At 38.8% G+C, this 26,383-nt stretch overlaps 1 pseudogene; it reads left to right on the forward strand.

Moving 5' to 3' along the window:
• The first annotated feature begins 638 nt into the window (after nucleotides 1–638).
• On the forward strand, nucleotides 639–21,912 carry LOC110267218 (zinc finger BED domain-containing protein RICESLEEPER 2-like; annotated as a pseudogene).
• The last annotated feature ends 4,471 nt before the right edge of the window (nucleotides 21,913–26,383 follow it).

A 26,383-nucleotide genomic window follows, 5' to 3' on the forward strand; every position in this document is an offset into this window, starting at 1 on the left:
CTTTGGTGAAGCGGGTGACATATTCCCTTAAACTTTTGTGCTGTTCTTACTTGATAGTGTTCAGATAGTCGGAATCATGTAGATAGATGGAAGACGTAGCGAATTGATCTTCGAATTGCTTAGCGAGCTTCTGAAAGCATGAAATTGAACCTTCATGCAAAGATGAAAACCAATCAAGTGTAGAACTGTCTAAAAAGGTAGGAAAATAATGACATAAAATAGGATCAAAAGCACCATTCACTATCATCATACATCAAACTTTCTTGACGTGTTTTTTTAGATCTCCCATGCCATCGTAGGGAGTCAGAGTTATTGGTAATGCGAAGTTCCTAGGTAGTTTGAAATTCATGACGTTGGTCGTGAATGGTCCAACAATGTGTCCAATCTGTCATCGTCTTCATTTTGCTGGTCTCCCTCTGGTTGTTGAGTTTTCAAGATATGTATTGGATCAGAATTTTCTTCATCATCTTCTCGTTGTTCACTATCATTATTTTCAACTTGAGCATTGGTTAACTTGACTATTTGATTTGTCATTCGTTGGTTTTCTTTCGCCATATGCTGATTAGCTTATTGTAACTCCGTTACCATTCGATAAATTTTAGATGGTGTGGGAGGAGGCTGGTCAACCATGAACAGGTATGGGAGCTTTGGGGCCTAAAGAAAGAAGGATTTTTGTTTCTAGGCCCCCACGGTGGACGCCAATTGTTTTTGTGGAGGTTAGTTGCTGTATAGCTCGTCCGCCAATAAATATCTGCAAGCTTTCCATTGGGATTAGTTATGCATCGGCAATGAGAGAACAAGGAGGTGGGTACCTGCAAAAGTACTCTGCCACTCAAGTCAGTGAATAATAGCTTTGCAAATTGCGATAATCTTAACAATATTCTTACCCTTTTCTTTATATATGAAATAAAGAGTAACGGTTACGTCTTTAAGTAACGATATTTTAAACGGAAAGTAATAGTATATCTGAACGTTTTGATGCTTGTTTGAATAACTATTATTGACAGCCAATCTATAACATTTATAGCTGAGTTATAAGGTATAACCGATGTATAACGGTAATATATATATATATATATATATATATATATATATATATATATATATATATATATATATTAAAAGTCTTAATTAAAAATTTAGTTCAATAATGACTTAGTTAGTTCCCCTCATTTTCAACAACCATTTGTTTTCAATAACTATTTATAGTAATACGAAAAGTCCAAATAACGCTACTATTAGTTACCAAACCGGACCAAAATTTACCGTAAAACCGAACCAAAATTTACAACAACCGAATGGAAAACCGAAAAAACTAGCTTTTTGGTTTTTTTAATTAAACCGATCGGTTTGGTTCAATTTTCGGTTGACTCAGTGAAAACCGAACCGAACCAAACCGAACAGAAGTATTGGTTTAGAAATGCTTGTTTTTACACATTGGCCCTTTAACCTAATATGCAAACCTCTAACCTCCCAATCCCTACTCAGCGCAGCCACAAGTCACAACCACACAACACAATGCATCAGTAAACTGAGGTCCATCTTTCTCTCCTCTATGCCTGATTGCCTGAGACCCTGAGAGAATGAAAGCTTGAGAGAGCCAGAGAGCTGAGAGTGCCGTCGTCGAGTCATCGTGAAGGACGTCGTCGATCACCATCACAGGCGTTGTAGAGAGCTGTCTTCACGCCATCGTCTGAGTCGTTCTTCCCCGTCGCCGAATAGCAGTCCTCATCGCTGTCCAGCAGTCGCCGTCGCCGAGCAATTCCTCTTTGTTAGCGAGAAAACCCTTGGTTCGAGCCTTCTCCTGCAACTCACAATGTCGTCTTCTGAAGTTGGTAACTCGGTTTTTTCACAATTTGTTGCAAGTTATTACTTATTAGATGTTCTTGTTGCAAGTTATTTACTTTACACACTTACCCTGTCTTGGTGGCTTGACCCTGTTATTGAGGATGATTGGAGTTTATTAATAAGATATAGGACTAGAAAAAGGGAAGGAAAGTATTTTAAAAGCGCACATTTAATTAAAAACGGAGAAAGTAGCTTATGAGTGATTGAAATCCCATGAAATACTGAAATCTTGCTTTAGAATATGATTGAGATGGGTTAAGTTAGCATCTTTGTGGGGTCTGATTTGTGGGTTTTGAGTAGTGTCACAACTAATAATTAATTGATTGCTGATGAGTTTACCATCTTAGCTGTCTTTGTTCGAGTTGGAGGTTAACTAGTATTTTACTGGGTACAATCTATAGTATATTGCAAATACCATGTTTTACTTGTAATTCTCAAGGTAAATGTTGGTAGTTTGCAGGTTCCTAGCAAGCTTACTAAATGTTTTTGTTGAAGATGTATTGTGAATAGCAACAAGGATGCAAATAACAACATCCTACTGTCTTTGCATTGATCTTGGCAGTTAACACCAGTTTTATGTAATAATCCTTGAATGTTCCTTTGTACCATCCGAATATACTAGTTAAGAAGCATAGCTTGCTTGTCAAATTTAATTGTTTGTAACTATGTCTAACTCAAGTAGCACGGGCTTAGGTGGAATTTATATAGATTTAGGAATTTCACACAATGACAGGGCCAGTATAGCAAATGAGCCAATATATATATATATATATATATATAGAAAACATGTGCAGTGTATGCTTGATGGTTGATTTTATATGTCTGCATATATATGGCTGAAAATAATTAATATGTTTCACAAGTTTGAATGTTAAATTTGTTGCTGGAAACAATATTTTTGGTGCTGTTGATGAGTTAAAATGCTAATTTTTCATTGTTATGTTTATATATATGCAGCCAACAAGCAATGAACAACCCAATGAACCGACATCTAAAGTTAGGGGTGAAAATGTTGAGTCTGTGGTACGTTCTTCAACAGAGGGCGGCGTGCTTACCAAACCCCCGCCCCATCCTAGATCAAAGATGAGGAAGGTTGATTTAACTAATGTGGGTGCAACTCCGGGAGCAACTCCTACAAATCCAGCTCCAAGCACTGTGGAAACTGATGAAGAGGATGGCAAGGATGATCCCAATGAAGGTAACAGAAAACCTTCTAGACCTAGATCTTGGACTTGGGAACACTTTACAAAGGATCCTAAGTCTAAGCCATCACATCCTAGGGCTAAATGTAATTGGTGTGGGGCATCATATGCATGTGACTCTCATAGAAATGGTACAACTAATATGCGTTATCATTTGTTGAATCAATGCAAAAAATTTCCTAGGGACTCAGGTGACCCTAGTCAAACAATCCTTACCTTCCAACAAAAAAAGAGGGTGAAGGGGTATTTACTGCCGTTACTTTTGATGCTGAAATGTGTAGAAAAGCCCTTGCTAGGATGATAATTGTTGATGAGCTACCGTTCAAGTTTGTTGAGGGGGAGGGATTCAGATTCTATATGAGTATTGTGCAATGTAAGACCCGGTTAATTAACGGCTAATTAACCCATATATGAGAATTTATTCTAGAAAGCCAAAAATGATATTTTTATGGCTTAATATGATAGAGGAAATTGAGACGAGAATTTCGGTACCAATTTTATAGAATTCGGACCAAGATTGGACCGAACGGGCCAAACCGGGCCAACCGGACCCAAAGTGGGCCCTTGGCCCAACATAACTAAACCAAAACCCTAGTTTTCAGCACTCTCTCTCCTCACAACACACTCAAACACGCTGAAATTGAAGAGAGGGGAGGAAGAACACTCTCTCAAGTTCTTTCTCTCACTTGATCTTCAAACCACCATAACTTTTGATCTAGAGCTCCGATTGCCGCTCCGTTTGCGGCCACGCGTTCACCGCGAAGAGCTCTACAAAACCCATACAACTAATCTTGAGGTAAGCCACGTGTTTCTGTTCGAAATTCCAGCCCTTATTTTCGAGTTTCATGGGTAAAATGTTGAGATTTTGGGTTCTTTGATGTTATAGGACCCAACTCTCTTGAAGGAGAAGGTTAATCTTGTCTCCTTGGACCTTGGGTGTGGTAAGATTCTCAACCCTAGTGTGATTTTGTTGTTCTATGATGTTTGGGTTTTGAGATGTTGTGTATGGGTATGATGGTTGTGGCTTAGGTTGTGTATATGTGAATATTGGAGCTTGATTGGTGACTTTGAAAAGCTTGGAAAGGGTTTGGTGGTGAAAAATCTGTTCTTGGAGGTGTTGAGGCCTTGAGAGCTTGTGGATAAGTGGTTTGGAAGTGCTCCGGGGGAGCTTGGGAAAATCGGCTAAGGTATGGTTTCGGTTTCCCGTATCTAATATGTAATGTGGTAGGAAATACTTAGGCTAGAGGCCCTAAGATAGGCATTGAATTGTTGATGTTGTTGAATGATTGAGATATATGATGTGGTCATATATGTGATGATGATTATTAAGGCCTTAGTGGTATGATGTATGAGAAATATGCATGTTGTGATATATACTTGATGATTGGTTATGGTTGAATTGTGGGTTGAACCATGTTGATGGTGAGTATGATGTTGATTGTGTACAATAATAATTTATTGGAATTGGTGTTGTTGAGAATTGGCATGAGGAATAGTATATGATATGTCAATGTGTTTGAGTTTGAGCCACTTGGGTGAAGTGGGGTAAAATGATGAGATAGTGATTTTGGTAATTTGTGGTAATGTGTGTCAATGTGTGAGTTGAGGAGGCTTGATGTTGAATTTGATATATTTTGATTGATTTCAAAGAAAAGGGATGAACTTGGCATGTTTTGATTGGTTTTGAAAAGAGTTAGAAATGGCTTGTTTTGAAATTGGCACTTTGTGGTTTTGTATGAAAATATGGTTTTTGGGCACACTTTGGCGGGACATAACTTGGACTACGGATCTCCGTTTTGTACCAAATCTGTTTAGAAATGAAATTGGATCCGGGATGTCCATGCCGTTCAAAGAACGGGTGAAAAACGATTTAAAATGAGGAAGTTATGTCCGTTGGAAGATTGGGGTTTAAATCTGTGAATTCTGCAGCTTTTAACTTAGAAAATTTTTAGCAGAATGACCCCTTGCGCGTGGGCGCACCTGGCGCGTACGCGCCGATCTTCCAGAAAGCGCCATCCACGCGTGCGCGTGATGTGCGCGGGCGCGCCGATTGTGCTGCACCCAATGCCCAGCCATTTTCCAGAGAGTTATGCCAGAACTGTGCCAGTGTTGTGCCTGGGGCACGAGAACACCCGCGCGTACGCATGGTTGGCGCGTGCGCGTCGATTGGCAAATCTTTAATCCACGCGTTAGCGTGCATGACGCTTGCGCGTCGATGAGTTTTTGAGGCCATCCACGCGTGCGCGTGGAGTGCGCGTACGCGTGGCCCTGTTTTCATCCCAAAGTTGATTTTTGAGTTTTAAAAGCCAAATCTCATACTTCTAAGCCTCCGATCTCACCATTTATGTCTTAAATCATTATGACATGCCTAGCTATTAAAAAGGGGCTAGTGAATGAGGTAACTTGCGAGTGAAGCAAGGGAAAAATGAATGATCAATGAAGATCAAGATGATTATGTGAGATGCGGAGGATGGTGGTGGAAGTGCTTGTTAAGCCATGGGCCGAAAGGCTATAATTGCTAATGAAACGGCTGGTTATGGATTTAACCGTGAGCCGGAAAGGCTGTGTATAATATGAATATTGGCTGGTTCTGGACTGAACCGTGAGCCGAATGGCTGATATGGATGTTGATCCATGGATGAGAATTCATGCATGCTTATGCTGAATTATTGATAATTGAGATTTGCACTTCCACTATCAGAGGCACGAGATCCCTGGGAGGAAGCAGTGGCTAGCCACCACGTGCTCCAGGTGGAGGCTCGAGACTCTGTTGACCCTATGTCGTAAGTGTGGCCGGGCACTGTGAAAGACCCGGATGAGCTCGCCCCCGAAATATTCACCAGTGAGGGTGATGGATATAGATCATGTTTATGATCAAGTTTATAACGAGTATAACTCGAGTTGGGGATGCGCGACAGAGGGACAGTCCAATGGTTAGCTACCAGGACTTGTCGGGTTGGCTCTATAACCGACAGATGATATCATCAGCCACTAGGGACAGGCATTCATCATATGCATACTATGTGAATTGTTTGAGATTGCCTATTTGACTGCATATTACTTGCTAATTGTCTAAATGTCTTAACTACTCCTATTTGTATATTCTTTGTCTGATATAACTGTGTTTGCTATAATATACTCCTGCTGGTGGTTGGGAGGTTTGAAGGAATTGGAAAGGGAAGTATTAGTTAGACTGAAGAATCTTTAGTCAGATACCCTTATATGGTTTAGCTTGTTTATAAGCTTTGATATTATCTGAAGGAAGTTCTAGGATTGCCTTTGGCTTTCCTCTATTATTATGTATTATATATGTGGAAGCTGTTACCGTGCTGGGGACCTCTGGTTCTCACCCATGCAGATTTTGTGGTTTTCAGATGCAGGACGCGAGGCTTCTCGTTGAGGCATGCTGGAGACTTCTGGATTAGCGAAGATCCTTTGTTCTTGGGACTCTGTTTTGGTTTATATATCTTGTTTAGATACTTTTATCTCCATTAAATAATACAAACTGTGATGACTCCTTCTAGAGGGGATTTTGGAGATTAGGTTTTCGGTATTTATGTCCCTTTGGGTTTTCCTTGGGGTTTTCCTTATTTTATTATATGTATATATTGCTATGCTCGAACCGGTTACCTTCGCAGCCGAATTTTGAGTCTTGATATTCCTGTTTTTGATACTCTTTATATATATGATCTTGCGTTAGCTTATCCTTTGCTCGTTGTGTTAGTGATCGGAGTGTTGCGCTTTCGAGTTGCGGTTTTTGTTTATCCTTTTTTTCTACAAGGCTCCTAGTTATAATCAATCATTCATACTACTATACGTACTAAATTTTTGTTTTAGAGGTCGTAATACCTTGCCATCTCTGAATTATGACTTAAGCATAAGACTCTGTATGGTAGGGTGTTACATTATGGTATCAGAGCAGTTCGTTCCTATAGAGCCTGAGGGATGGACTGACTATGCTTCTGTGCATTCTCTGTGTGTGTGTTATGTGCTATTAGTATATCTGCTTGATATAATTGGCATAAACGTTCATGAGCATGCATTTGGGACTTTGAAGCACTAGACTTCCGATATTGAGACTGATCAACTTAATATCGATTGTTGGGTGTGTATAGGAACCAGATGGCGCCTCGTGGACGCGGTAGAGGTAGTGTGAGAGGTCGTACGAATGCTCGTGCACCGGAGAATAACCCTAATGACCCGGTGAACTTTATGGCTGCGTTGGAGAACATGGCTGCTGCTATGCAAGCCACTGCTGAGGCTCTTGGTCAACAGATGAACAACCATGGTAATGATGGAGGTGGAGTTCAGGGTCCGATGACCTTGGCAAACTTTTTGAAGGTTAATCCACCTAAGTTCAAGGGAACTACTGGCCCGACTGAGGCTGATACATGGTTTCAGGCTATAGAGCGAGCATTACAAGCACAAGTGGTACCTGAAGGACAGCGTGTCGAGTTTGCCACTTATATGCTCACCGGTGAAGCGTCGCATTGGTGGCAAGGCATCCGACGTCTTCTGCAGCAGGGTGATGACTATATCACCTAGAATGTCTTTCAAGAAGAGTTCTATAAGAAGTACTTTCCGACTTCTGCTAGGACGGCCAAGGAGCTTGAATTGTTGCAGCTGAAGCAGGGTACTATGTCCGTATCTGAGTATACTGACAAGTTTGAGGAGCTGTTCAGATTCTCTCGTATGTGTCAAGGGACTCCGGTGGAATATGAGGAATGGAAGTGTGTTAAGTACGAGGGAGGACTCCGGAGTGATATTTTCGGTTCGGTGGGGCCAATGGAGATTAGGACTTTCTCCGAATTGGTGAACAAGTGTAGGGTTGCTGAAGAGTGTGTGAAGAGGACAGCCGCTGAGAAAGGAAGTCACAAAGGATCATTTCCACAGAACCGAGGGAAGAGCTTTGCACCTAAAGGTCTGTCTTTCAAGAGGGGAGGTTCTTTTAGGAGGCCCAACAACAACTACTCCCAAGGGAAAAGGTTTGGGAAGCAGCCTCAGAATGATCAAGCTTGTACTAGGTGTGGGAGTCACCATCCGGGAGTACCATGCAAGGCCGGATGGGGTTTGTGCTACAATTGTGGAAAGGCGGGGCATAAAGCCGCAAGTTGTCCAGAGAAGCAAAAGCAAGGTGCTGGGAAAGCACAACAGACTGGTCGGGTGTTCACCACCTCAGCTGTGGGTGCAGAAGGATCTGAGACACTCATTCGAGGTAATTGTGAAATGGCTGGTCAAACTTTAAATGCTTTATTTGATTCGGGAGCATCGCATTCATTTATTGCATTTGAGAAAGCCCATGAGTTAGGATTGAAGATTGTAACCTTAGGTTATGACCTAAAGGTACATAATGCTACCCATGAAGCCATGGTAACTAGGCTAGGATGCCCGAAAGTTTCGTTCAGGTTCAAGCAGCGTGATTTTGTCCATAATTTAATCTGCTTACCGATGATCGGTCTTGATCTTATCTTGGGATTGGACTGGTTATCTGAGAACCATGTCCTGCTTGATTGTTCTACAAACTCGGTGTACTTTATGCTGGAGGATACAGAAGGGCCGGTTGTGGTGAATAATTATTACTTGAATTCGATGATGGTGAACTGTTCTGGAATCGAATGTCAGGGTATCCTATTGTTAACCGCGGGTGTTTCGGGTGATGATCAAAGGTTGGATCAGATTCCGGTAGTGTGTGAGTTTCCAGAAGTGTTTCCCGATGATATTGAGGAATTTCCACCTAACCGAGAGGTCGAGTTTGCTATTGAATTGGTGCCTGGGGCGGGACCAATCTCAAGTGCTCCTTATAGGATGTCACCGTTAGAGATGGCCGAGCTAAAGTCTCAGTTAGAGGAATTGTTGGGTAAGAACTTTATCCGACCAAGTGTTTCCCCGTGGGGTGCTCCAGTGTTACTGGTAAAGAAGAAAGATGGAAGTATGCGGCTCTGTGTGGATTACAGGCAGCTGAACAAGGTCACCATAAAGAATAAGTACCCATTGCCGAGGATTGATGATCTCATGGATCAGTTACAAGGAGCTGGGGTTTTCTCTAAGATCGATTTGCGATCTGGTTATCACCAGATAAGGGTGAGGGGTGAGGATATCCCTAAAACCGCTTTCAGGACTCGTTATGGTCATTACGAGTACACTGTAATGTCCTTTGGGTTGACGAACGCTCCTGCAGTATTCATGGATTACATGAATAGAGTGTTCCGTCTGTTTCTGGATAAATTCGTGGTTGTCTTCATTGACGATATACTAATTTACTCCAAGACTGAAGAAGAGCATGCGGAACACTTGCGGACCGTGTTGCAGATTTTAAAGGAGAAGAAACTCTATGCGAAACTGTCTAAGTGTGAGTTCTGGAAGAGCGAGGTGAAGTTTTTGGGTCACGTGGTGAGTAAGAAGGGAATAGCCGTAGATCCAACCAAGGTAGAAGCTGTGATGGATTGGAAGCAACCAACCACAGTAACTGAGATAAGGAGTTTTCTGGGTTTAGCTGGCTATTACCGAAGGTTCATCAAAGGCTTTTCGCAATTAGCCTTGCCGTTGACAAAGTTAACTCGCAAAGACACTCCGTTTGTTTGGACTCCTGAGTGCGAGGAGAGCTTTCAGACATTGAAGAAAAAGTTGACCACTGCACCTGTGTTAGTGTTACCTGAGCCGAACGAGCCTTTTGAGGTGTACTGTGATGCATCGTTAAAGGGCCTAGGGTGCGTGCTGATGCAGCATCATAATGTGGTGGCGTATGCCTCACGACAATTGAGACCTCACGAAGTTAGTTATCCTACGCACGATTTGGAACTCGCTGCGGTTGTGTTTGCCTTGAAGGTGTGGAGGCATTATCTCTATGGGGTTAAGTTCCAAGTTTTCTCTGATCATAAGAGCTTGAAGTATCTCTTTGATCAGAAAGAGCTTAATATGAGGCAGAGAAGGTGGATGGAATTGTTGAAGGACTACGACTTTGAGTTAAATTACCATCCTGGAAAGGCGAATATAGTGGCGGATGCGTTAAGTCGAAAGTCGTTATATGCGTCTTGGATGATGCTTCAAGAGGAGAAGTTGCTCAAGGGATTCGAGAGTCTAAAAATTGGTGCTCGAGAAGTATCTGGAACCTTGTGTTTGAGCCGATTAGAAATCTCGAGTGACTTTAAGTCCGAACTCCTAAAGGCTCATGAAAACGATGAAGCGTTATGGAAGGTGTTACCAGCTATCGAGCAAGGAAAACAGTGGAGAGTGTCGGAAGAAAAAGATGGGTTATGGAGATTCAAGGGTAGGATCATTGTGCCGGATGTTGGTACTTTGAGACAAGATATCTTAAGGGAGGCACATAAAAGTGGATTCTCCATTCACCCGGGAAGTACTAAGATGTACCATGATTTAAAGGTGATGTTTTGGTGGCCGGGTATGAAGAATGATGTGGCGGAATATGTTTCAAAGTGCTTAACTTGTCAAAAGGTAAAGATTGAACATCAAAGACCTTCCGGGATGTTGCAACCCTTAGAGGTTCCGCAATGGAAGTGGGAAAGTATTGCAATGGACTTTGTGTCGGGATTGCCAAGGACTAGGACTGGTTTTGATGCTATCTGGGTGATCGTGGACCGACTGACGAAGTCAGCTCACTTTTTACCCGTTCGGATGACTTACACCCTTGAGGAGCTAGCTCGGTTATACATAAAGGAGATTGTGAGACTCCATGGTGTACCTGCTACTATAATCTCTGATAGAGATCCTCGTTTCACTTCGAGGTTCTGGGGTGCATTTCAGAAAGCTTTTGGAACTCGATTAAGCTTGAGTACAGCGTACCATCCTCAAACAGATGGTCAATCCGAGAGGACGATCCAAACACTAGAGGATATGTTGAGAGCTTGTGTTTTGGACCAACCGGTGAGTTGGGATTGGTATATGCCGTTAGTAGAGTTTGCATACAATAATAGTTACCATGCGAGCATCGGAATGGCTCCGTATGAGGCTTTGTATGGGAGAAAATGTCAATCTCCACTATGTTGGTATGAAGCTGGAGAGAAAGGCTTGTTGGGGCCGGAAATGATAGCTGAGACCACTGAACAAGTCAAGAAGATCCGAGATAGGATGCTTACGGCGCAGAGTCGTCAAAAGAGTTACGCCGATCAAAGGCGGAAGCCCTTAGAATTTGAGGCAGGAGATCATGTTTTCCTGAAAGTTACTCCGACCACAGGAGTAGGTAGAGCGATTAAAGCAAAGAAGTTGAATCCTCGATACATTGGTCCATTTCAGATCTTGGAGAGGATTGGGCCAGTGGCGTATCGGGTGGCTTTACCACCCCATCTTTCAAACCTGCACGACGTATTTCACGTGTCGCAGCTTCGAAAGTACACTCCTGATGCTAGCCATGTGTTAGAACCCGAATCGGTTCAGTTAAGAGAAGATTTGACGCTTCCAGTGGCTCCAGTCAGAATTGATGATACTAGTATCAAACGGTTGCGTGGAAAAGAGGTTTCATTAGTCAAAGTGGCTTGGAGTCGAGGCGGTGTTGAGGAACACACTTGGGAACTTAAGTCGGAGATGCGAACGGATTATCCGCACTTATTCTCAGGTAATTGAATTTGAATTTGAATTTTGTGGGCAAAATTCCCAATTAGGTGGGTAGAATGTAAGACCCGGTTAATTAACGGCTAATTAACCCATATATGAGAATTTATTCTAGAAAGCCAAAAATGATATTTTTATGGCTTAATATGATAGAGGAAATTGAGACGAGAATTTCGGTACCAATTTTATAGAATTCGGACCAAGATTGGACCGAACGGGCCAAACCGGGCCAACCGGACCCAAAGTGGGCCCTTGGCCCAACATAACTAAACCAAAACCCTAGTTTTCAGCACTCTCTCTCCTCACAACACACTCAAACACGCTGAAATTGAAGAGAGGGGAGGAAGAACACTCTCTCAAGTTCTTTCTCTCACTTGATCTTCAAACCACCATAACTTTTGATCTAGAGCTCCGATTGCCGCTCCGTTTGCGGCCACGCGTTCACCGCGGAGAGCTCTACAAAACCCATACAACTAATCTTGAGGTAAGCCACGTGTTTCTGTTCGAAATTCCAGCCCTTATTTTCGAGTTTCATGGGTAAAATGTTGAGATTTTGGGTTCTTTGATGTTATAGGACCCAACTCTCTTGAAGGAGAAGGTTAATCTTGTCTCCTTGGACCTTGGGTGTGGTAAGATTCTCAACCCTAGTGTGATTTTGTTGTTCTATGATGTTTGGGTTTTGAGATGTTGTGTATGGGTATGATGGTTGTGGCTTAGGTTGTGTATATGTGAATATTGGAGCTTGATTGGTGACTTTGAAAAGCTTGGAAAGGGTTTGGTGGTGAAAAATCTGTTCTTGGAGGTGTTGAGGCCTTGAGAGCTTGTGGATAAGTGGTTTGGAAGTGCTCCGGGGGAGCTTGGGAAAATCGGCTAAGGTATGGTTTCGGTTTCCCGTATCTAATATGTAATGTGGTAGGAAATACTTAGGCTAGAGGCCCTAAGATAGGCATTGAATTGTTGATGTTGTTGAATGATTGAGATATATGATGTGGTCATATATGTGATGATGATTATTAAGGCCTTAGTGGTATGATGTATGAGAAATATGCATGTTGTGATATATACTTGATGATTGGTTATGGTTGAATTGTGGGTTGAACCATGTTGATGGTGAGTATGATGTTGATTGTGTACAATAATAATTTATTGGAATTGGTGTTGTTGAGAATTGGCATGAGGAATAGTATATGATATGTCAATGTGTTTGAGTTTGAGCCACTTGGGTGAAGTGGGGTAAAATGATGAGATAGTGATTTTGGTAATTTGTGGTAATGTGTGTCAATGTGTGAGTTGAGGAGGCTTGATGTTGAATTTGATATATTTTGATTGATTTCAAAGAAAAGGGATGAACTTGGCATGTTTTGATTGGTTTTGAAAAGAGTTGGAAATGGCTTGTTTTGAAATTGGCACTTTGTGGTTTTGTATGAAAATATGGTTTTTGGGCACACTTTGGCGGGACATAACTTGGACTACGGATCTCCGTTTTGTACCAAATCTGTTTAGAAATGAAATTGGATCCGGGATGTCCATGCCGTTCAAAGAACGGGTGAAAAACGATTTAAAATGAGGAAGTTATGTCCGTTGGAAGATTGGGGTTTAAATCTGTGAATTCTGCAGCTTTTAACTTAGAAAATTTTTAGCAGAATGACCCCTTGCGCGTGGGCGCACCTGGCGCGTACGCGCCGATCTTCCAGAAAGCGCCATCCACGCGTGCGCGTGATGTGCGCGGGCGCGCCGATTGTGCTGCACTCAATGCCCAGCCATTTTCCAGAGAGTTATGCCAGAACTGTGCCAGTGTTGTGCCTGGGGCACGAGAACACCCGCGCGTACGCATGGTTGGCGCGTGCGCGTCGATTGGCAAATCTTTAATCCACGCGTTAGCGTGCATGACGCTTGCGCGTCGATGAGTTTTTGAGGCCATCCACGCGTGCGCGTGGAGTGCGCGTACGCGTGGCCCTGTTTTCATCCCAAAGTTGATTTTTGAGTTTTAAAAGCCAAATCTCATACTTCTAAGCCTCCGATCTCACCATTTATGTCTTAAATCATTATGACATGCCTAGCTATTAAAAAGGGGCTAGTGAATGAGGTAACTTGCGAGTGAAGCAAGGGAAAAATGAATGATCAATGAAGATCAAGATGATTATGTGAGATGCGGAGGATGGTGGTGGAAGTGCTTGTTAAGCCATGGGCCGAAAGGCTATAATTGCTAATGAAACGGCTGGTTATGGATTTAACCGTGAGCCGGAAAGGCTGTGTATAATATGAATATTGGCTGGTTCTGGACTGAACCGTGAGCCGAATGGCTGATATGGATGTTGATCCATGGATGAGAATTCATGCATGCTTATGCTGAATTATTGATAATTGAGATTTGCACTTCCACTATCAGAGGCACGAGATCCCTGGGAGGAAGCAGTGGCTAGCCACCACGTGCTCCAGGTGGAGGCTCGAGACTCTGTTGACCCTATGTCGTAAGTGTGGCCGGGCACTGTGAAAGACCCGGATGAGCTCGCCCCCGAAATATTCACCAGTGAGGGTGATGGATATGGATCATGTTTATGATCAAGTTTATAACGAGTATAACTCGAGTTGGGGATGCGCGACAGAGGGACAGTCCAATGGTTAGCTACCAGGACTTGTCGGGTTGGCTCTATAACCGACAGATAATATCATCAGCCACTAGGGACAGGCATTCATCATATGCATACTATGTGAATTGTTTGAGATTGCCTATTTGACTGCATATTACTTGCTAATTGTCTAAATGTCTTAACTACTCCTATTTGTATATTCTTTGTCTGATATAACTATGTTTGCTATAATATACTCCTGCTGGTGGTTGGGAGGTTTGAAGGAATTGGAAAGGGAAGTATTAGTTAGACTGAAGAATCTTTAGTCAGATACCCTTATATGGTTTAGCTTGTTTATAAGCTTTGATATTATCTGAAGGAAGTTCTAGGATTGCCTTTGGCTTTCCTCTATTATTATGTATTATATATGTGGAAGCTGTTACCGTGCTGGGGACCTCTGGTTCTCACCCATGCGGATTTTGTGGTTTTCAGATGCAGGACGCGAGGCTTCTCGTTGAGGCATGCTGGAGACTTCTGGATTAGCGAAGATCCTTTGTTCTTGGGACTCTGTTTTGGTTTATATATCTTGTTTAGATACTTTTATCTCCATTAAATAATACAAACTGTGATGACTCCTTCTAGAGGGGATTTTGGAGATTAGGTTTTCGGTATTTATGTCCCTTTGGGTTTTCCTTGGGGTTTTCCTTATTTTATTATATGTATATATTGCTATGCTCGAACCGGTTACCTTCGCAGCCGAATTTTGAGTCTTGATATTCCTGTTTTTGATACTCTTTATATATATGATCTTGCGTTAGCTTATCCTTTGCTCGTTGTGTTAGTGATCGGAGTGTTGCGCTTTCGAGTTGCGGTTTTTGTTTATCCTTTTTTTCTACAAGGCTCCTAGTTATAATCAATCATTCATACTACTATACGTACTAAATTTTTGTTTTAGAGGTCGTAATACCTTGCCATCTCTGAATTATGACTTAAGCATAAGACTCTGTATGGTAGGGTGTTACATGCAACCTAGATTTCCACTTCCGGGAAGGATTACTGTTGCTAAGGATTATTGGAATCTTTATATTAGTGAGAAGAATAGGTTGAAAACTATGTTCAAACAACCAAATCAATCTGTTTATTTAACTATTGATTGTTGGACTTCTGTGCAAAATCTGAATTATATGTGTCTCACTACTCATTACATTGATCATGATTGGAAATTGCAAAAGAGGATTATCAATTTTTGTCTTATTAAAAACTACAAGGGAGAAACAATTGGTAGAAAAATTGAGAGATGTCTTTTGGGGTGGGGGATTTCTAGAGTGTTCACAATTACTGTTGATAATGCTAGTTCTAATGATACTGCAATATCTTATCTAAGAACTAGAATGGAGGATTGGAATTTACATCCTTTTAAAGGAGAGCATTTGCATGTTAGGTGTTGTGCACATATTCTTAATCTTGTTGTTAATGATGGATTGAAAGAGATGCATGAATCTATTAGCAAGATAAGAAATGCTATTATATATGTGCGTACTTCCGCTAGTCGCATGAATAGGTTCAAAAATTTCATTAAGGAAGCTAGGATACAAGACAAGTGTACTGTTCAACTCGATGTTCCCACTAGATGGAACTCTATATACACCATGCTTGAAAGTGGTTTGAAGTTTCAAAAGTCGTTCAAGAGGCTAGGGGAGAGAGATACAGAATATGCTCTAATGCAAGGTGGTATTCCGAGGAATATTGATTGGGACAATGCAAAACACTTTATGGAATTCTTGAAAATTTTTCATGATGTTACAAAGAGTGTGTCTGGTAGTTTGCCTGTGACTTCTTCTCAATATTTTCATGAGTTTTGTAATATCTTGCGAGCGTTCAAGGCTTCTTGTGGTAGTCGAGATCCATTACTTGGGAGTATGGCTGAGAGGATGAAGCTTAAGTATGACAAGTACTGTGGTAACATAAAAAATATCAATATGATGATTTTTGTTGTTGTGGTTCTTGATCCTAGATACAAGTTGAAGTTTGTGAACTTTAGCTTTGAAAAGTTATATGATAAGGATGATGCTGATTTTTTGGGTGCAAAAATGTAAGAGACCATCTCCAAGATGTTTGAATGCTATGTGAATGCAAATAATGGGGGTAGATCTTTTACTTCAGCAACAATGGATGGTGCATCAGATGTGGGAGTACCTGATGGTGGGAGTACCTGATGGCGACATGGCTGGTGATTTTTTCAAGGAGGTGCATTTTCATGAGATCATCAACAAGAATGAGGTGGATTTGTATTTGATGGATGATTTAGAGAAGCCTCATGATCAAAATACTTTTGACATATTGAATTGGTGGAAGGTAAATTCTAGCAAGTATCCTATCTTATTCCAAATAGCTAGAGATGTCTTAGCAATGCCAGTCTCGACTGTTGCTTCAGAATCAGCTTTTAGCACTGGTGGAAGAGTGCTTAACAACTATAGGTGTTCTTTAACTCCAAAGACAGTTGAGGCATTGATATACACACAAAATTGGCTTCTTGCTTCTCCAATGACAATTGATTTTGAGGAGCTTATTGAAGAGTTTGAGAAACTTGAATTAGGTATGCAAAAAAGAAATTTGTAGTTCCTTTCATGGTTTATGTTTATAATTTATAATCTATATTATGTTTATAATCTATACTGATTTTTTTTTGTTTTATTTTTGTAGAAATTGCACCAACCGGAGAAGATGATGATGAGTTTGGTGTGGATTCAGATTAAGCATGGTGGCTGTTTGGTTTTTATTTGTTTTAAAGTGACTGTTTCGGTTTAAAGTGTGTTTATTTTTGTTGTTTTGCTAGACATTTTTAATTGTCTTTGTTTTATGTTCAATTAAGTTGAATTTGTATTGAATTTGGATGTCATATACTTTTGTTATTCTAATTTATTGAAGGTTTTAAACTTCATTTTATGGTAATTTAAATTCTGATCATTAGGTGTAAAAAAATCGAAAAAACTGACCGAACCAAATTACTGTTGGTTCGATTCAATTCGATTCGGTTGTTCAAACAGTAGCCAACCAAATAGTTGATATCATTATAGAACCGATCAGGTTGATTCGGTTGGTTTTCAGTCTAAAACCGAACCAAACCAAACCAATTACACCCTTAACGAAAGCTACATAATAAAATAAGTTAAAAAAAATTAAAATAATTGCACTTGAAACTTCTACGAAATTTTAAATAATTCCAATACTAGTTGACTCACGGTCATATTTACAGTAGTCTATATATTCTTTTATATTCTTGAGAGCGTATTATAACAACTTGTACTTTTTATATTTTGAAAAATATAAATATACCTCTCTTACAAACGTTACAAAAACCTTCCTCGATTATTACAGGTATGACTAGTCAAACTGACATTGTCCATGATATTATCCAACTTTAAAAGATGATATATATGAAATTTAGCCTAATTTGATTGTATTATTCTTATAAAAATTGAACTGTATGTAGAATCAAACTGCACCTAGGAATTAATAATCTTTACATATTTTTTTTTGTTTGCATTAGGGTATCCATCAGATCAAAAGTTCAATGAGTAATTTTTCGGATATCTTTCGGTGAGTATCGAATTCAAAAAAAATAGTTAAAAAACACAATTTTTTATCTATTTGTGCTAGCTTACGTTGATAATAATCTCTACATATTAAAATTGCTTTACGTTATTAACTAATGAAAATTAAAAAATTTATTTATTTGTTATATAGACTAGTCTAAAATAGGCCTATTAGTAAACGGATTAATCATTGAAATTTAAGGACTAAGATATATAAGACTCGAAGAAAATTAAAGGTAGGGGAATCTATATAGTATAGTTGTTTTACCAATACAAAGAAAACGGACTAAATCAATTGTTCTATAGCATACGCAGTTCATTATTTATTAAACAAAATTGTTTTATCAATACAAATTAAAAGAACCTTTTCTCTTCAATTTGTTAAAAATAAATTGGTTCCATTTTTCTTCCTAATGGTAATTATCAAACTGAAGTTTATTTATTTAAATAAAAGAATTATTCATTAATTTTTAACTTGTGTAAAGAGTAGTTTTTGTTTACGTTTTTGAGTATTATCTGTTAATGTTGCAAATAAAATTATTTCTTAGACACAAACTGTGAATTAAGAAACAAAACGTATTGATAATAAGAAGCTCATTGATGTAGACCAATAATTTGACCAAACAAACCTATAGTACGAAACTATGAATTCGTCTATATGTTATTACATATCGAGCGATGATGATCTATCCATATATATGCATGTTAGAAACTACCAAGTCACATCTTGTGATGAATTTCATTATAAAAAATCACAAAAATTCTAAAAATGAGGTAAAATGCATATATATATATATATATATATGTAAAGTGATGATCTATTAAGATAATCAAACATTTTATTAAGAAATAATCAAAATTATTATAGTAGCAACATTAAGTTTTCTATAACACCAAAATTCATCCACAAGTATATTTTTTACATTTTATTTGTATTTTGATTATAAATATAACAATTAATTTAATTATATTATTTATTAAATTTGATTACAATGTGAATTAAGTTTGATTATATCATTAAACTTATATAGTTTTATTATATTATTTATAACATTTGATTATAAATGTAAATGTGTGATCGATCTTTCTAGCGAATGATTGGCTAATGTTATTAATGGCAAAATTTTTCCTAATATACATAAAATAGTCTAAAAGATCAACTAGTGATGCAACTAACTGCAGTTAATTAGGATAAAAATTTAAAATAAAAAATTAAAATAGTACACAAAAGAATTACTCTAATCTCAATTTCTCTCCATTATTCAGAGTTTCAAAAAAGAATGAACCCTTATTTCTCTCCCTCTCTCTATAATGGTAGCCGTAAACTTGCGAACCACACGTACGCCGACCCTATTGCAATTCCCATCGACCAACCTTGCGCTGCCGTCGGTTGCAACATATATACATGCGGAGCCACAAACGTAGATGTATTTAGAGACGGTGGGATTGCGCGGACACACTACTACGACGTCACAGAACGCTAATTACCCGCACTGCACCATCTTTCCTTCACTTCAGCAGTGTTCTTTCTCCTTCTTTTTTAACAGTCTAAAACTGAAGAAAGAGGACAAACCAAAAAGGGAAAAGAAGAAGGAACTCATGGCATTTTGTGAAGACTTGAAAAAATGATTCTGAAGATGAAGATGAATCTGAGACTAAATTCCAAACCTGTCTCATGGCCGATCACACTGATGAAATAATTTTCACTGAATCCTCTAATAAAGACCTTCATCTTATTATCGATCATCTCACTGAAAAACTTAGATGCTTCTTGAATGAAAATTATGAACTTGAGTCTCAAAATACCATTCTAAAGGCAAAAAATGATTTTCTCAAAGATAAATTAAGGGAAACCGGAATCGCTGTTGATCTTGTTAAAGAAAATAAGCGGTTAAGGCTGAAATTAAAGGTTGTGAGAAAGAACACTCTATGATTGCATAGTTAAATTGTTTTGAAAAAAATGAAAGGCTGCATAAAGAGGTAAAAAGTCTAAAAGAGGAGCTAGCCAACTTTGCTCAAAGTTCTGAAAATCTGAATCAACTTTTGGCTAGTCAAAAATCTCACTATGACAAAGCTGGTTTGGGTTTTTATAAGAAATCTGAAATGTTTGTTGAAAAATCTCCTTTTTCTAATATGTCTTCCACTTTGGATGACATCAGATTTCAAAACCCAACAAATTTAAAAAAACAGCAACCTAAAAGATTTTGTAGACTATGCAATTAGAATGGGCATTTTCCAATTCAATGTTTCATAAGTGAGAGAATGATCAGAGACAAAGTATACAAGGTAGTAGGCAACTACAGTTATCTTGGCCAAAGAAGATGGTTTAACATTAAAGGATCCAAAAAGATTTGGATACCTAAAGTCACTTAAGTATTTTTTGTAGGTTTGCCTAGCATCTAAGAGAAAAGACAACATGTGGTATATGGATAGTGGATGCTCTAGGCATATGACAAAAAAGTCTACATTCTTCGTCAAGTTTGATGAGTATGATGGAGGCTTTGTAACTTTTGGTGATAATGGTAAAGGAAAAATAGTGGCCATAGGTAAGGCTAGTAAGAACTTTTCTTCTTTCATAAATGATATTTTACTTGTTGATGGATTGAAATATAATCTTCTAAGCATTATCCAACTATGTAATCTTGGATATTTGGTTATTTTTAGAAAATTGGATTGCTTAGTTGTTTGTGAGAAATTTGGTGATGTTTTGTTTGAGACAAAAAGATGCAATAATGTGTATGGACTCACTCTAGAGGACTTAAAAGATCAAAAAGTAACATGTTTTACATCTATAGAATTTGAAAAATGGCTTTGGCATAAGAAATTAGGACATGCTAGTATGTACCAAATTTCTAAGCTTGATAAAAAAATTTGGTTAGAGGAATTCCAAATATTAAATTTGACAAAGATATTATTTGTGATGCTTATAAATTAGGCAAACAAACAAAATCTTCTTTTAAACCCAAAAATGGAATTTCTACTAAAAAGCCATTAGAAATGTTGTATATTGATCTTTTTGGTCCCACTAGAACTCAAAGTTTGGGAGGAAAACATTATGGTTTGGTGGTGGTTGATGATAATTCAAGATATGGATGAGTTCTTTTCTTGGCTCATAAAAATGATGCTTTCTATGCCTTTTCTTCTCTTTGTAAAAAGATTCAAAATGAAAAGGATTTAAAAATTGCCTACATAAGAAGTGATCATGGAAAAGAATTTGAAAATCAAGATTTTGAAAGCTTCTGTGATGATTTTGGAATTGCACATAATTTTTCATGCCCTATAACACCTCAACAAAATGAGGTTGTTGAAAGAAGAAATAAAAGTCTTCAAGAAATTACTAGGGCAATGCTTTGTGAAAATGATGTTATAAAATATTTGTGGGCCGAAGCTGTAAATACAACATGCTACATCCTAAATAGAACCATCATTAGAAAAGGTTTGAAGAAAACCCCCTATGAGCTATGGAAAGGAACTCCCCCTAATCTTAAGTACTTTCATGTTTTTGGATGCAAATATTTTATACTTAACAATAAAGAAAACCTTGGAAAATTTGATCTAAAGTCATATGAAGGTATGTTTGTTGGGTATTCAACCACTTGCAAAGCTTATAGAGTTTACCTTAAAGAATATAGAACCATTGAAGAGTCCATACATGTATCTTTTTGTGATACTAATTCCATACTCAGTGCTATGTTAGATGATAATGTAGGAAGTGAAACAGAACCAAGTCCTCAGGAAAATCAAGTGAATCCCAAATCAGTTCCAGCTGTGGAAATCGTCAGTTCAGAAATGGCTCCTCGGAAAGAAGGAGACATTTTCATTTTGTCTCCTGACCAAGCCAGAGAATCTAGAACAGTGAACTCATCAGAACCTTATCAAGGTCAAGCTAAAGCCTCAACTCAAAAGCCGCGTGAATGGAATTTTTCAAAGAATTACCCTCATGAATTTATCATTGGAGGCCCTTCACAAGGCGTGACCACTAGATCCTCAAGGAAGAAGCAAGAAGAGGCAAACAATGTTGCCTTCTTATCCCAATTAGAACCTCTCAATGTGAAACAAGCTCTTGAAGATCCCTTTTGGGTGAAGGCCATGAAAGAAAAGCTAAACCAAATTGAGAAAAATGAGGTTTAGACACTTGTACCACACACAAATGATAAAAAGGTAACCGGTACTAAATGGATTTTCAAAAATAAATTTGGTGAGGATGGTGGTGGTGTTCGTAACAAGGCTAGATTAGTGACCCAAGGTTACGATCAAGAGGAAGGCATTAACTTCGATAATTCATTTGCCCCGGTAGAGTGAATGGAAGCAATCTATTTGCTTCTTGCCTATGCTGCCCATAAGGACTTTAAAATGTTCCAAATGGATGTTAAATGTGCCTTTCTAAATGGTTTTATTGATAGAGAAGTATTTGTGACTCAAGCCCCTAGTTTTGAAAACAAAGATTTCCCTAATCATGTTTTCAAACTTTCAAAGGCTCTTTATGGTCTTAGGCAAGCTCCAAGAGCTTGGTATGAAAGGCTTAGTGCCTTCCTGTTGCGAAACAATTTTCAAAGGGGTACCACTGATACCACTATTTATAAAAGAATCTAATGATGAGATATTTCTTGTTCAACTTTATGTGGATGACATAGTGTTTGGTTCGGTAAGTGAATCCTTGTGTGAAGAGTTTGGAAAACTAATGACTAGTGAGTTTGAAATGAGTTTGATGGGAGAATTAATTTTCTTTCTTGGTCTTCAAATCAAGCAAACTCCTTATGGTATTTTTATTCACCAAGGAAAATATGCCAAAGAATTAATCAAGAAATTTAGTTTATAAAATTCCAAACCAATGGGAATTCCCACGCATCCAAATATTAAACTTGACAAGGATGAAAATGGCAAAGATGTTGATGAAACAAGGTATAGAGGAATGATAGGATCTCTCATGTATCTTACATTCTCTAGGCCGGACATTGTTCAAAGTGTGGGTGTATGTTCTCAATTTTAATCTCACCCAAAAGAGTCACATCTTTCAGCCGTTAAAAGAATCATTAGATATATAAAAGGCACATGTGATCTTGGCTTATGGTATCCTAAATTTAATGAGTTTTGTGCAGTAGGGTATTGTGATGCAAATTATGCGGGAGATCGAGTGGATAGAAGAAGCACTTCGGGAATGTGTTGCTTTCTTGGAAGTTCCCTAAACATGTGGTCAAGCAAAAAACAAGCTACTGTTGCTTTATCCACGGCTGAAGCTGAATACATCTCCACAGCTGCTTGTTGCTCACAATTAATTTGGTTAAAAACTCAGTTAGAGGATTACAAACTGAAATTTGATAGTATCCCCTTGTTTTGTGACAATATGAGTGCAATAAACATTTTAAAAAATCCTGTGTTGCACTCTAGAACTAAGCACATTGAAGTAAGATATCATTTTATTAGAGAATATGTGAAAAAGGGTACTATTGATATTCAATTTGTAAAATTCAAAGAGCAACTGGCTGATATCTTCACTAAACCACTATGTGAAGATAGATTTTGTATGCTGAGAATTAATCTGGGAATGAGGGATTTCAATTTTGTTGAATAAATGATAATTTTCTGGTCTCTATGTGTTTTTGTCTCGTAGGCAGCAGGAAGACAAAACTGGGCAAGTGATGAAATCTTCAAAGGAAGGCTTGTACAAAGACCAGAAAATTCTAAATTAAATTGGAGAAATGGGCTTAAGCTTGTACTAACCACCTTTTGGGCCTCTGTAAGACAAAACTCGTTCATATGATATGGGCTCATTATTATAAATCATAAATGCTTTATTTAATTTTTTATTTTGGTTTTAAAATCTCCATAAGCAGTCACTTCATTCCATTCCTAGTCATGTCAGTTATATCCTTTCACCTTTCCTCATGCCTAGTCCTTTCGGTTACCATGCTTTTAATTTTTAAATCAATTTGTTTTGAAAATCGTTTCAATTAATTGCATTTGTTTTTAAAGAGGAAGTTTCCACTATGCATTAAGGCAGTCATTCATTCCTAATCTCTCTCCACCACTCTCCCTCTTCGCCACTTTCTACCTTCCCTTCCTCCATTCTTTTTCTTTCAATATGAGAAAGACGTTACCCACAAAAAGAAGTAACCAAACTCAAATCCCCTCCAAAAATCCTCCTTCATCCAAACAACCCCAGACACACACTCACATTCATATCCATTCACACTCTTCTTCTTCTCGTTCATCTTATTTTTTTGAATCAATGGCTCGTAAGGTCATTCACCAAAAGTGTTCATCTGCACGCAAAGAAGCGGCTTCCTCCCAAGAGAAAGGAACCAAAGGTAAAAGGCCCATGCATGAAGAAGACGATCCTCCATTTTCTCCTCCACGACGTACTTCACCACCTCGTCGCTCTACTCCACATCCATCTGGATGTTCTGCTCCTTCTCAACGTCCTTCTCGAGGATGTACTCATTCTATTCTTCAGAATACCTGAGAGGCCCCAACCTTGACTCACTGGACTTCAAAAACAAATATGGTAAATCTCACTCTCACTATGATCCCTGTCGCTTCATATCATGTGCAACCTGGTAGCACGAAACCCCACACCTACTTTCTATTGTACCAGCAAGTGCACTGGGTTGTCCAAGCAATACCTGAGTGAGTCAGGGTCGATCCCACGAGGATTGTGGTTTAAATCAATCTATGGTTATCCTGCAGGTCTTAGTCAGGCAGATCAGAAGGAGTTGGTTGATCTTTGTATAAGTACTTGTTATATCAAATATTTGGATGTTAAGTAGGAATAAGGAATTGAATGGAATCAATAAAGGAAATAGAGTTGAGGTTTGGAGTTACTTAGCCTTTCAGAATTAATTCTGGTAATACTATCTTCTCTGCTTGTGAGTGATCTCTTCTATGGCAGGCTGTATATGATCAACGCCATGGGCCATGGTAATTGATCTCCTCTGCTACAAATTGAACACCATTGGTCGTGGTCATTCAATATGACGAAGAGTGAAGCACTAGCAAGTCATTCTCCTGGCGATCCTACTCAAAGCGCCACAAACAAGGTCGAGTCTTCCGGATCAGAGAACGCTGCTTCTTTGGATTTTAGCCTATACCACGGAGACCCTAATCTCCCTGGAAATTGGCTAAACTGGTGTCTCGAGAAGCCCCCAACGAAGTCGTGGATTAACTGTCAGAGAGATGTAGAAACATAGCTATTGGCTCGTGCTTTCCAGTTACGTATTCATACGAACCCAAGGAGACGCGGGTGTTTGTCAAGCACGTTCATCTTAGTGTGATGAACAGAGATAATTTTTCAGATCATCCTATTCACCACGATGAATATCAAATATACATCTTAGAAACAGATCAAACACGGATCGGTGAAGAAACAGTAATACTTTTATTAATTCATAGGACTCAGCAGGGCTCCTCCCCTCAACTTAGGAGGTTTAGAAACTCATAATGAAAGTAAAATACAATGGTGAAAACGAAAATAGGGCTAAAGATCCCTAACAAAGAGTAATCTTCTACTTTAAATACTAAACTAGTGACTAGTAAGGGTAAAACAGTCTATCTAGTGCTAAAATCCACTTCTGGGGCCCACTTTGTGAGTGTTTGGACAGCTTTGATGAAATCCACGTGCTTAGGCTTCCTTGGGCGTTGAACTCCACTCTTGGCACCTTTTTGGGCGTTGGGCTCCAGCTTGGAATCCCTTTCTGGCGCTGGACGCTAGAACTAGTCAGATGGCTGGCGTTGAACGCTAGTTTTGGGCCTTCTAATCTGAAGCAAAGTATGGACTGTTATACATTGCTGGAAAGCTTTGGAAGTCAACTTTCCATAGCCGTTGAGAGCGCTCTATTTGGACTTCTGTAGCTCCAAAAAGGTCTTCCAAATTCAGGTAGGTCAGATTTGGACAGCATCTGCAGTGCTTTCTCTGTCTCTGAATCAGACTTTTGCTCCAGCTCCTCAATTTCAGCCAGAAAATACCTGAAATTGCCCAAAAACACAAAAATTCATAGTAGAATCCAAAAATGTGAATTTAATACTAAAACCTATAAAAACTAAATAAAAACTAAACAAAAACTACCAAAAACTATATGAAAGTGATGTCAAAATGAGTATAAAATATCCGTTCATCACAACACCAAAATTAAACTATTGCTTGTTCCCAAGCAACTAAAAACACAGTAGGATAGAAAAGAAAATTAAGATACAATAAATTTCTAAGTTTCAAATGAAGCTTAGTTACAATCAGATGAGCAGGACTTAGTAGCTTTTTGCTTCTGAATAGTTTTTTGGCATCTCGCTATCTATTGAAACTCAGAGATGTTGGCATTCTTAGGAACTTAGAATCCAGATGATATTATTGACTTTCCTAGTTAAGCTTATTTTAATTCTTGAACACAGCTTTTAGAGTCTTGGCCGTGACCCTAAGCATTCTGTTTTTCAGTATTACCACCGGATACATCCATGCCACAGACACTTTAATTGCTTGAAACTTTTCAGATTGTGACTCTACTTTGCTAGAGTCATGTCCATTCCGATTGCATAATCTACAAAATATTTGAGTTGCTATTTTTCTAAAGCTTGTTGGGTTTTGAAACCTTATGTCATCCGAAGAGGATTC

This window comes from Arachis ipaensis, chromosome B9 (genome assembly GCF_059453495.1).
Source record: "Arachis ipaensis isolate K30076 ecotype BB chromosome B9, ASM5945349v1, whole genome shotgun sequence".
In the NCBI taxonomy this organism is placed as follows: domain Eukaryota; kingdom Viridiplantae; phylum Streptophyta; class Magnoliopsida; order Fabales; family Fabaceae; genus Arachis; species Arachis ipaensis.